Raw genomic sequence first — 12180 nt, 5'->3', positions numbered from 1 at the left:
GCAGGGCTGAACACACTTCACTGCACAGTAATGCGGCTCACTCATACATTGCTGAGCTAAGAACCACAGCACAGGCTACCAGACTAGTTAGAAAATCCTTTCGTACATCAGCACTTCTCTGCCCAATAAACCTTGCGGTAGTGTGCCTACATGTATAATAATTTTCGTCAAGCTGCCTAAAGTATGCATGAAATGGCATATATACAGTATATGAAGCAATGTGGAAAATATCTTTTTCAAAGAAGACATGATTTGGGAGCAAAAGTGGTCTATGCATGAAAATAGCTTCAGCTTGTTTTATAGCCTTAGTTTTCAAGTAAAACGAAGGACAATACAGCTATTTTTGGTCTAAATTGCAAAACAATGTTTAAACAGCTTCTTTTATGCTTGAAATATAAATTATGTTGCATGGATACAAGAAAATTATTCAACCCAATCTACCAGTGAGGCCAACAACCTTTTCCTTTGCATTAAAAAAAATCTTCCTGTTATTGGCTTGATGCAGCATTACAGGCTGACACCACATAATTGCATCATCAGTAATACTTAACAGTACTGCTTTCATAAGACATCTACAGCTTAGTCTGTGCTGCATCCACATTAATGTAGAAACCACTGATGTCCGGTTCCTTATATGTTGTACCACACTACACATTACATGGAAAAAAACAAAACACGTGACCCAGCCACTATGAAAAGGTGAAAGCAGGAAAGGATTTTTGTGTCATACATCAGGTGAGCAGTTTTCATTCAGTTTTCATTCATTAAATCATAATTCCCTGTGATTTTCTAGAAGTCGTGACATGAGCACTTCTTTAGACCAGCTTGGACTGGGAATTGATCAGTGGTACAAAAAAAGAGGGGAAATCTGTCTGTAAGCTCTGTATGTACTAATGTTGATAAAGCAAAGAACGGTCAGCATCATCAAATGTTGATAAATTTGGAAGGGAACTATTTAATGGCTAACTAATGCTGAAATACTCTATTATACTTCCATTCAAGACAATGACAGTCTCATTAACTACTAGACAATACCATCAATCCATCTTCCTCCGCTTATCCGGGGCTGGGTTGTGGGGGAAGCAGCCTAAGCAGAGGAGCCCAGACCTCCCTCTCCCCAGCCACCTCATCTAGCTTGTCCGGGGGAACACCAAGGCATTCCCAGGCCAGCCGAGAGATATAACCTCTCCTGGGTCTGCCCCGGGGCCTCCTCCCTGTGGGACATGGCACACCTCCTCCAGGAGGCACCCAGGAGGCATCCTTATCAGATGTCCAAACCACCTCAACTGGCTTCTTTCGATGTGGAGGAGCAGCAGCTCTACTCTGAGCCCCTCCCAGATGGCTGAACTTCTCACCCTATCTCTAAGGGAGAAGCCAGCTACCCTTCAGAGAAAGCTCATTTCCGCCGCTTGTATCCACAATATCGTTTTTTCGGTCACTACCCACAGCTTGTGACCATAGGTGAGGGTAGGGACGTAGATTGACCGGTAAATTGAGAGCTTCACACTCAGCTCTCTCTTCATCACGACGGACCGGTACAGCGTCCACATCACAGCAGCCACAGTACCAATCCGTCTGTCAATCTCCCACACCCTTCGTTCCTGACCCATAGTGGGCACTCCACCCTTTTCCAGCTGAGGACCATGGCCTCAGATTTGGAGGTGCTGATTCTTATTCCCACCGCTTCCACACTCAGCTGCGAACCGTTCCAGTGCGAGCTGGAGGACATCATCCAATGAAGCCAACAGAACCACATCATCAGGCTACTATCTAGTACTTCCCTGGTGGGGAAGCCTGGTCAAGTTTCTGTTGTGGCAGTCTTCCAGACTCCATCTCTGGTGTTTTAAATTTTTGCTGGCAATAGAAATCTAATCTCAAGATCTGCCTCAAAGCAGAGTACTGCAGGTTCTACAGCCATACAGCCAGAAAGTGTACGGTCACTTGACTGAGGTTGCAGAGGTGAACAGGGATTGCCATTGGAAGCTGAAGTCCAACCAAAGTATTATAACAAAGTAATAATAAAGTATAATAGAAGCTTTGGTGGACAATGTGATGAGCTTTTGTAAATAACTATATACCAGCTTTCTCAAGTGTAGTTTTCCTATGGACTCAGGAGCACATAGAATGATCCTTGAACATTTCGTTCTTCTTGTTACAGGTCAATTCACCTCCTTCTTTGAACTATCAATCACTGCTCTCTCCATGCTAACACCAGTGTTACTGGGTTACTCTGGAGATGGTATGCACCCTGATGATGTGGAAGGTAACACGGGGCAGTATTTAGCATTTTAATGGGGATCCTGGAAAGCCGTGAAGTCTCAGGGAGGAGTGGCAGAAGTAGCCTGTGCACTGTTGCTGTTCAGCTGGTCCCAGCTGTTTATCATTCCTCATAGCTCACCATCCCTTCCCTTTTAGAGGTAACCATCTCTCTTTTTCCATATCTTTATCTACTTTGAAAATCACCTCAGAGGGCCTACCCCTGCCTCTTTCAAAACCAGATTGAAAAAAAGAAAAACAGACACTGTATCACTAGAGTCCTTTCTTTTCTCCCCTGTACCTGTTTTTAGTTCCCTTCGGCCACTTGATTGCTGAGCTCTTCTGGCTGTGATGATGTGTCCTTATTTGTTGTCATCTTTATTCCTGAACTAAATGTGGCCTGTCAGATTGGATCAAGCTGCCTGGAGCTCAGTGTGGCACCAAAGAGAATTAACGGCCCAGTAGTCGTTATCTGGCTGTACAAAGACAAGTCACATAGTCTTTCTCTCATTTTGCATCTCTTTCTCAAATACATTTGGACAGACAGTTATACACACTTTGTTGGGTTACATAAATGCACTGCCATGCCATCCAGCACGGAGGTACAAAATCAGCCGGCTGCTTCATCACAGCTGGTAGCATGTCAGAAAATCTTCCAGGTCTGTGTTTGACACATCTCATGTCTACCCACTTGCCTAGATCAAACTGAGACAGATTACTTGACTGTTTGATAGCCAGCTCTTTAACAACATTTTCTTGCTTCCCTATATCATTTGCTAACAGTGACCCACTGTCCCTTCTGCAATATAGCAGATATAACATCAAGGCTTTTGTGCTGTCTCTTCTCCCCCAGGGATACAGGCAATGCAGAGGCTGGCGTGGACAATCTGCAGAATGTGTGTGAGTAAGTGACAGAAAGACAAAAAAGGAACAAAGTGAGAAGGACAACCTCTGAAAACACTGCAGCACAGCACTTCAGCGCTGCCTCAGGACAACAGGCAATATTCCAGAGAAGGGACCGAAATAGAACAGGAAAAAAAAAAGCTGGATGAACACTTAAGGATATCTGCCAGTGAACAAGCTCTCAAGTTGCTGATCCTATCCGTTTTGGAGACTAGGGAGTCCTGTAAATTTAGAAGGATTTTCTTCCATACAAATTTGTGGAGGGCATGGTGGCAGGGGAAGAAAATCTTGAGCATCCTTTGGTGTTAAACTACTGTTAAAGGGTATGTCCATTTTCACTATAATTAGAATTGTCTGCAAATAGTGACATATTAGTCCTTAGTTGTTAGCATTAACATTATCACGACTGTGTGCAGCAAGGATGATGCAGACAATAACAAAATCTGTGTCAGGATGAAAAAGTAAAGGTATGATTTCAGTCTGAAGACATCTGCTGCCAGTTCTGCACAACTGAAGTTAAAGTTCCCACAAGAAAATCTGACTACAAACTACTCCAACATCATTTATCTACTTCTAAATTGCTGCTTACCATTAAATTGTTCCTTTGTCTGAATCATTGATTTTTATCTGAAGTCTATTTTTTCACTTCTCTGTAACAGCAATAAGTCTTAGCAGTTTGAGAGATTTCCTCACAGTTTCATTTCTGGAAAAAAATGGCAGGAGATGCCATTAACTAGTCAAGAATTTATATTCTCTGCTGTAGCTAAGCATACTAAAAATACCTTTAGAAACTAGTGCTAGAACTGAGCTTTAAAATCCCTTTACAGTCAATTAATCCTGAAAGTAATAAACATACATGAAAAGACTCACTAGTCCTCGAAACAATATAATCCATCCATTCATATACGTACTTACAGTCACTTAACAGGGTCACATGGGCAGCATTCCAGGCACAAAGGGATGTCGGTGGTTTCAGAGGCAAAAATAAAATAAATAATAGATAACCACAATTTAGTACCACCTTTACACTTAATTCTAAATAGATATTTTCCTTCTGTTCTTAATGAAGGCTCTGGCAAATGTATACTTCTTGTCCCTGACACTTTAGGTAGGCCAAAAGAAATATCAGGTCAGTTAGAAACCCAAATCTTAGGAGCTTAAAAGCTTACTGCCTTTTTCACAGGATCTCCATGCATAATTCATAGCCACTCTGAGACAATCAGAGGTTTCACTAACTTCTGTATTGCTCTGAAACCCAAACAAAGAAGGATTTCTTTAAACTACAGCCTAAACTGCATTTAAAAATGCAATGAGTGTTTGAAAACCTGGGAGCCTGCAGTGGTCATATGCGATAGAGCCTAGTGAGGAACTAAATGGAAGACAGTCCTGGATGATTCCCAGAAACAAGCTTCAGACCAACCAACCTAGTCTTTATACTATACATAATTTCTGGTGTAAAACAGAGAAATAATTTTAGGAGACACTTCTGATAAAGCACCGGTTGGTCATACCTATACTAGCAACAGGCTTCGCATTGGAGTCTGTTAGAAGATCAGACTCAGAGTTTCCTCCATTTGGAGCCAAAGCCTTCCAAGTAACATATGTTTGTGTTGTCCTACACACTCTGAAAGCACTACGAACCAAGCCAAACGTAACAAAATACTATATGAAGGTTCCTGGGGTGTCACGCTTTTACTATAAACACAGCAACAAAGGTCCAATGTCATGGGTTTAGGAGCTGGTAAGAGAAACATGAGCCAGCTGTCACTCATTCAAGTGTCAGACATCAAAGTCTTCTATAAACTGTCTCAACAGCACCCAAATTAGAGAGCCTGAACTTAGTGAATGGGAGCATAATTATTCAATGAAAGAAAAGAAAAAGATGATTTTTGAATAGGAATCATAAGGTACTCCCACATTGGCTTCAGCCCCAGTATAATTGCCACAAATGGCTTGTTACAGTCTTCTGAAGCCAAAAGGCCAAAACCACCCACAGGTACTTCCAGTTGTAGTGGGTATTCTTGAGCTTATAATCAACACACCATTATATGGGTCAACTGCTCTGAATATGAGCTGGTTAGGAGACAGTACAGGAATTGTACCTCCTACGCTAACATAATCAGAGCATTATAAAATACAGCTTCTGCTGGCTCACTGTTCTACTTTGCTGACATGGGACCAAACTAACTGAGTTCTTGACCTTCTTTGACAGAACGCTGATTTCAAGTGTAGCCCTAGTGTTTACCAGAGAGTTATAGACCTCTATCTGGGGTGATGGAGTGGTCAGAGTCCATCAATTTCTATAAATAACCTATAAATTTAAATAACCAAGTAAGTCTCAGCAGAGCTACTTCTCCCCTGAGTCTAACTACAACTCCATCACTGTAGCAGCGGATGAACCATTTCTTCATGAGCTGCAGGTCCTGGTTAGTGCAGGACTCTAGCTCACAGCAGAAGGTACCAGCTTCAGTCCAAGACAGAGGGATTGGAGTATGTCAGTGGAGCATGCTCTCTGGGGAAGCAGGTGAATAATATCAAGGACTGCAATAATGGTGAACTGGCCACTGGGCCAGCAGGCAGGAAACTCGTGTGTGTAGAAGAGCCACAACTAGCTGGTTAGCAGTGACTGAACTTTAAAACAATCAGATTTCGCTCAGTAAGTTCAGCAGTTCAGCAGCTCAGCAATAAATTGGCACATATACTTGGCCACACATTAATATATATGTGTGGCTCATCCAAATAAAAACTAAAACAATTAAACATTGAGCCCACTTAAAACCCAAAGTTCAATAAGCTTTAGGAAGATGACCTTCATGTAATACCTAAAGTGTTCTCTAATTGCATTTTTCGTTACATGTATAATGAATTTCTAATATAGGCTGCAGAGTGCTACACCCTCCAAAGCATGCAGAAAAAAAGAACAAAAATGAAACATCAATTTCAAACGATTTTTATGAAGGATGAAAAAAACAACAACACCATGCCTAAATGACAAAAGCCTGGATGTGCCTCTTCTGGTGCCATATTAAGGTCACTGTGCCAAAAATGGTGCCTTCCATTTATCTGACTCATGGGACTGATGATTTGAGGCACATGTACATCAGCTCCACCACCAGCCTCTTAAGCCATGATCACCTGAACAGGCCTCTTATGGTATAAATCTCTCTCCAGAGGCGTTTGTCTGCCTTTGCAGTGGTATGTTTTCTGACTTAGCCTAATGCATAATCTGCTTTCCCACAAACTGAACTGAACCCATACTGTGTGCACCAGAGTTGCTGTAAAAAGTAATGAGAGTCAATTTTGCTCAGCACTTAGGGGATATGGAAATGCATGAATATCACTTATTTCCACTGTTAAAAATGTAGGGGTCTTCACAGAGGGGACTCAAAATCTGCTAAATAAGCCAGAGCTATAGTGAAAGGTTGCAGAGAATGGCTTTGAATTATTCCAAAGACAAGAGCAGAAATGCAGATCATATTGGCAGTATAAAAGGGACAGGGCAAAGAAACAAAGCCAGGTGACACGTCAAGTCAAATCGCTTATGGTGATGTAATCAAGATGTGACAAGATAACCAGTGGATCACTTTATTGGTAAACATAAATTATTGAAGGAACACAAGTATGGTTTTTACGGAAAATGGAAGTACTACTTATGTATTAATGGTGATGTTGAAGAAATCCCACAATACTGATCTACAGAAACTTAATACAACATATTACAGTGAATTATTGAGAAAGTTGGAGACATAAAGGAACAAGAGAAATAGCTCATACCTGGATTAAAAAGCTGTTTAGAAAATAATGTGAAAATTCATTCATCATTTTTGTAATTTAGAAAGGCTACATTTGGATATTTTAGAGATTGGTCCAAACATTTTTTATGCTTTTTGCACTGCTTTTAATGTGAGTAGCTTCCCACTTACCCTCTATCTTGCTTATGGAACATTGCTTTTCAAAAGAAGGCAGATGGATAAATTGAAGGAACGAAGGTTTGCAGATGTGCAGCATTTTGAAAATGACTACCTTTGCGGTTCTGGTGTTAAAACAAACATGAATTCTGACTAGGATTTCAGTCTGTTTGGATTAATGTCTGATTCAGAAAACATGCAAAAAGAATATTGGAAACTCCAGAAATATGAAATAACATCTTGTCTGTGAGTTTATCGGCCATAAATACCACAAAAGCTTCACTGTGGTATTTTTATTTTCACAGCTCCAGTGTCATTACTGTGAACACCTCTTGTGAACCAATATAAAGTCAACGGCAAGCCGGTTTCCATTTGCTCAGAGTGCTAGGTTACAAAGCTGCACACCAAAGGACCATGATCAGAGTGATAGTTATTCTTATTTTTGACAGTACTTATTATTATCAATCAGCTGATAAATGAATATGACAAAAGGGGATGTGTGGGATTAATCCTCCCTTTCACAAAGGAAAACACAGCTATGGATGCATATGAATAATGTTTGCCTTAGATAATCACTGACTTGAGTCAAGTGCTGCTGACTCTTATAATTACAGTTCAAAAATACCTTGCTTGTATTCTGTGGTTTAATCTACAGTTTGCTTTTGAAATATATCATAACTTTCTTATCACACAAACAGTGGCGGTTGGTGGTTAAAAGAAAAAACAAAAAACAAATTTTTTGGGTGGGTGCAATTGGGTCTGACAGATCAAACAATGAAGGTCATGAAAAAAAAACACAAACACAAATAACCCAGCTGTTCTACTATGCTAAGCCTGAAAAAAGGTGAAGCTTCATGCTATTGTACAAGTGGCTACAGCTGCTCTCATGTCTTTTGCACTTTTCTGTTAAGTGCTTTATCATATCATATAGCCTGCTGGAGAAGGTTCGTGTATATGCTCTCCCACGGTCCGTGGACTGCTGCTGTCTAATTCTGGATGGTCGAGTTCAAGCCCTTTGATTCTTTTCTTCGACCGACTGCCTTAAAAACAGATTGTTGCTGTAAACAAACAACTGATTTTAACTTTGTTTCAGCAGCACTTGAAGTCACCATTCTTGGTCAAAAGCTAGCTAATGAGCATCTGTTCTTCTTCTTCAAAACAAGAGTGGCTGTGGTGTGACGATGTGTAAATCACATTGAATCAAATTCTTAAACAAGGCAGGTAATCCATGCCGACTGGTTCAGGATGCACAAAATTGCACCCCAAGGGGTGAATTCCATGCTCCAACTGACATGACAGAAAAACTTTCAGTCTGTACATAGACTCCCAGTACTCTGTTTAAACTAAGTGCATGTTATTTACAACATCACCCAAAAATCTATATTCAAACCCTTCATGGTCACAAAACTGAAAAATTGAAACTGTTAATTGCATTAAAGGACTCTGCCTGGAGGTTAGACTCCAGGACTTTTTAGAACCATGTGGAACACTTACCAAGAAAATTAGAATAGAATGACTTTATTGTCCAAATTAATGGAAAATTGTCAGAATAAAAATTCTGGTAGTTATCAGCCAACATACATACATATGCATATAAAAATTCAATACAACTATAGAAATAAATCACAGCATCTTATTAATTAGTATGCTGATTGCTTTTGGCAATGATCCCGTATACAACTTTTTACTAACTAGATGCATCCTATAAAATCGTTCAGAGGTCATTATTTCAAATTCAAAATAAAGGTGTTCACAGTCTGCAACAATAGGCCAGGCTTTGCTTAAGACAGCCTGATGACAAAGCTTATCCAATGAAGTTTGGTGTCGACCAATCAGTTCTGACAATCCTGTTCAGTTCTTCCTATTTTCCACAATCGAGGTACCATACCAGACTGAGATACTGAACTGAAGCATGCTTTCAATTAGGGCTGGGCCATATCATACCGTTCACGGTAATACCGGTATAATGTTGGGCAACGATAAGAAAATGAAATATGGCGATAGAATATGGGTAAAACGCGCATGCGCAGTGCCTTTGTTTTCATACGCACATGGCGGAAAAAGCATGGCGGAGAATGAGAAGGGCGAAAGCGGATGTTGAATGAAACGGATGAACCAGAATTGGTTTGTAAAAATGCTGCAACTTCAGTGGTGTGGAACTGGTTTAGCTTTGGTCCGTCAGATACACAACAAAGCACTATTTTTGGTAGAGCATGCTAGCGGGCCGTCGTTATTACCGTGTTTTTACGGCACACTTAAAATCAATCCTTTGATTTTTCTGAAAATCGACAGTGCCCCTTATAATCCCTTGGGCCTTATGTATGAATTCTGGTTGTGTTTACTGACTTCGAAACGATTTTATGTGGTACACGGCGCTCGAAAATCTGTCAAATGTTTCAGTACGACTTTGCTAAGCGACTGAACCCGCACCGCTTGATGGATTGTCGGAGCATCACGGCTATCGTAGGCAGGAGCCTCGCGGAGTGATACGTATTGTGCTTCAACATAATATTACCGTATTGTGTGTGTATAACCTCTTTTTAAGTTTTGTGGATGTTATACATGGTTATTCTGAGGATATGTCGGCCAATTTCCACTGGAAATGCCTTTTGGTTAAACTGTCAGCAAGGAATTTGCATTTGCACTGTTAAATTTTTATATAACTTTAATGCACATAAAAAACAACTGCTTGCTTAAGTGAAAATACATTAATGATTTTTTTTTTTTTGCACTAATAAAGTTGTGGAGTTGTAAAGTATTTTGTCTAGTGTTAATTATATCGTCAGTTATATCGTTATCGCAAATTTTCAAATGTATATCATGATAAATATTTTTGGTCATATCGCCCTGCTCTACTTTCAATCAAGCTGACATAAACTCTTTCCACAGTTGTGGCTAACTCCAGAGCCTCCCAATATCCTGATAAGAAAAAAATTCTTATTAGCAGTCTTGTAAATGGAATTAGCATTAACTATAAAATTAATCTTTACATTAATATATGTTCCCAGACTTCCACAGACTGACCAGAGAGTGAAAGACCTTTTACGGAGCCTGTGTAATTCAAGACAAGCTCTTTCACATTGCCAAAATTAATCAACAACCAATGAGAGTTATACCATTATTCCAACCTACGTTCCTGAGCAAAACAGTTAGAGTTGCTACAAAAGAGATCCACAACAGCCATGTCGTCAGCATATTTTAACATTTTCGCATTGCTATCCTGCAGCTGCTGGTAATTTACATAAACATAAACTGGCATAACGATGGAACATGACGTTGAGGGGCCCCGTAGTAACGTGATTTAACTGACAAAATTTATTGATGACAAAGGTTGGTTATGTATGTAGAAACAAATCTTGATTTAAATCAACAAGTTGCAGGCTCATGCACTAGAATTGCACACTAGAATATTGTGCAATCCACAATTTTTGCTTGATTAACCTTCTAGGTCCACCTTGAATCCTCTTGATTCTGTGGATCACAGTGCATTACAGTTTATCACAGGTGATTACTGTCTTACTCACCATTGCACCTTATATGAAAAAGTGGGGTGATCCTACCTCGCAAATCGAAGAGAGCAGCACTGTATGATGTTTATTACCAAGGCTCGACTGCAAAGAGTGCCTGCTTACCTTTGTTCTTAGACTGAATTTAAACACTGTACACAGCACCTCTTAGATGTACAAAACTATGAGTCTACATTCTGTTACCTTTTAACATGTAATATTTATTTATCTTCAGATATATAGTGGTGCTATATGATTTGGCTATGTGTCTAAATTTGCTATATGGTTCTTGGAAATAGATCTCTGTTGAAAATGATCTAAATCAGACTACTTTGTTTTGTTTTGTTTTTTATAATTATTAATAATAGTGATAGTAATAATAATAATGAAAAATTGATGGGACACCAAAAAATGAGTTCTTCCTAACTATTTTTTAAAAATAACTTATTTTAAAACATACATTTTACATTTATCAAATTTATCATTAAATATAATAAATAACAGCTAAAAAAAAATCGTAATAATAATCGTAGCCACATGCATGAATGTATTTTTCAGGTTAGGTTATGTACTACTTTATACAAACACGTCTTTTAAACTATCGTTATCTATACGTGAGCTGGTAGGCGCTGGACACGTTTCCCCCTGTGATATTTACCAACACCTGCAAAGGCAAAGCCCGGTGACAGTGAAGCTGAAGGAATTTCACAAGAACAGAACTGTGTCCCAGCAAAGCAAAAAGCTTTACCTGAACTGCAACTCTTACCTTAGGTCTAAGTGAAAATGTTGCTTTTGTCTTTGAAGACAGTTGAGAGGTTAGCTCATTTGGGCAGCATCAGCGTCTCAGTATGTTGCAGAGTCGAAAGCAAAGACATGTAGGAGAAACGGAAAGAAAAGAATACCGGCGTACACGGCAGCTGTGAGTAACCAAAAAAACACCCGCGTGTTCAGTCATGAAATTTCTCCGAGACTCGGCCGGGGGTTTTTGCTCTTGTTTACAAGCTAGCCTAGCGCTCACAAAAGCAGAGCCACAGAGATCATCTGCCTGAATACCGACTCCACTCTGCTGTGTCCAGTCTCCACCTACCGCCGAGGGAAATCCCGCGCTCAGATCTCGCGATGACACTCGAGCTCTCTCACAAATGCTCCTGTGTGTAACTACCTAGCATGGCTGCGAAAAAAATATAGAAAGAGTGCTTAAAGTAAGAGCAGCAATGTTAAGATCCGATTACAAATAACTGAATTTATTAAAAGTGTAAACAGCACATTGAAAGAACCATGTCATTTAGGCACATTGTAAAGTAGAGGTAGTTTAGAATGAACAGATTATCAGTTCAGCTATTCACTCTGATAAGTTATATTATATATTAAAAATGACACACGCACATAAACCCACAATATTCTGCTACCCTGTCGGGTTACAAAATCATAGAGGACAGAAAGAAAATCTTCTTTATGGGTTCCCTGCTAATCTGGACAGAAGAAGACATAGAGAGAGAGAGATCTGATACAAGGGTAGTAATATAAGTTGGAAGTTATTTGAATTTTTAAAATTACGTTCCAACTGATATTTGACCGTTCAACATGTTTACATAAATGTTTCCATT

General features: G+C 39.7%; 1 protein-coding gene across 1 annotated transcript in view; it reads right to left on the bottom strand.

The window, feature by feature from the left end:
* Positions 1–11627, bottom strand: part of pomgnt2 (protein O-linked mannose N-acetylglucosaminyltransferase 2 (beta 1,4-)) — a 34583-nt gene extending 22956 nt beyond the window's left edge. Inside the window, exon 1 of the mRNA XM_063487768.1 lies at positions 11340–11627. The gene's annotated coding sequence lies outside the window, so the exon portion shown is untranslated. The remainder of the gene's footprint in view (positions 1–11339) is intronic.
* Between the last annotated feature and the right edge of the window lie 553 nt (positions 11628–12180).

This window comes from Pelmatolapia mariae, linkage group LG10_11 (assembly GCF_036321145.2).
Source record: "Pelmatolapia mariae isolate MD_Pm_ZW linkage group LG10_11, Pm_UMD_F_2, whole genome shotgun sequence".
NCBI lineage: Eukaryota > Metazoa > Chordata > Actinopteri > Cichliformes > Cichlidae > Pelmatolapia > Pelmatolapia mariae.
Note: the sequence above shows the minus strand (reverse complement) of the source record. Positions and strands in the feature narration are given on the sequence as shown.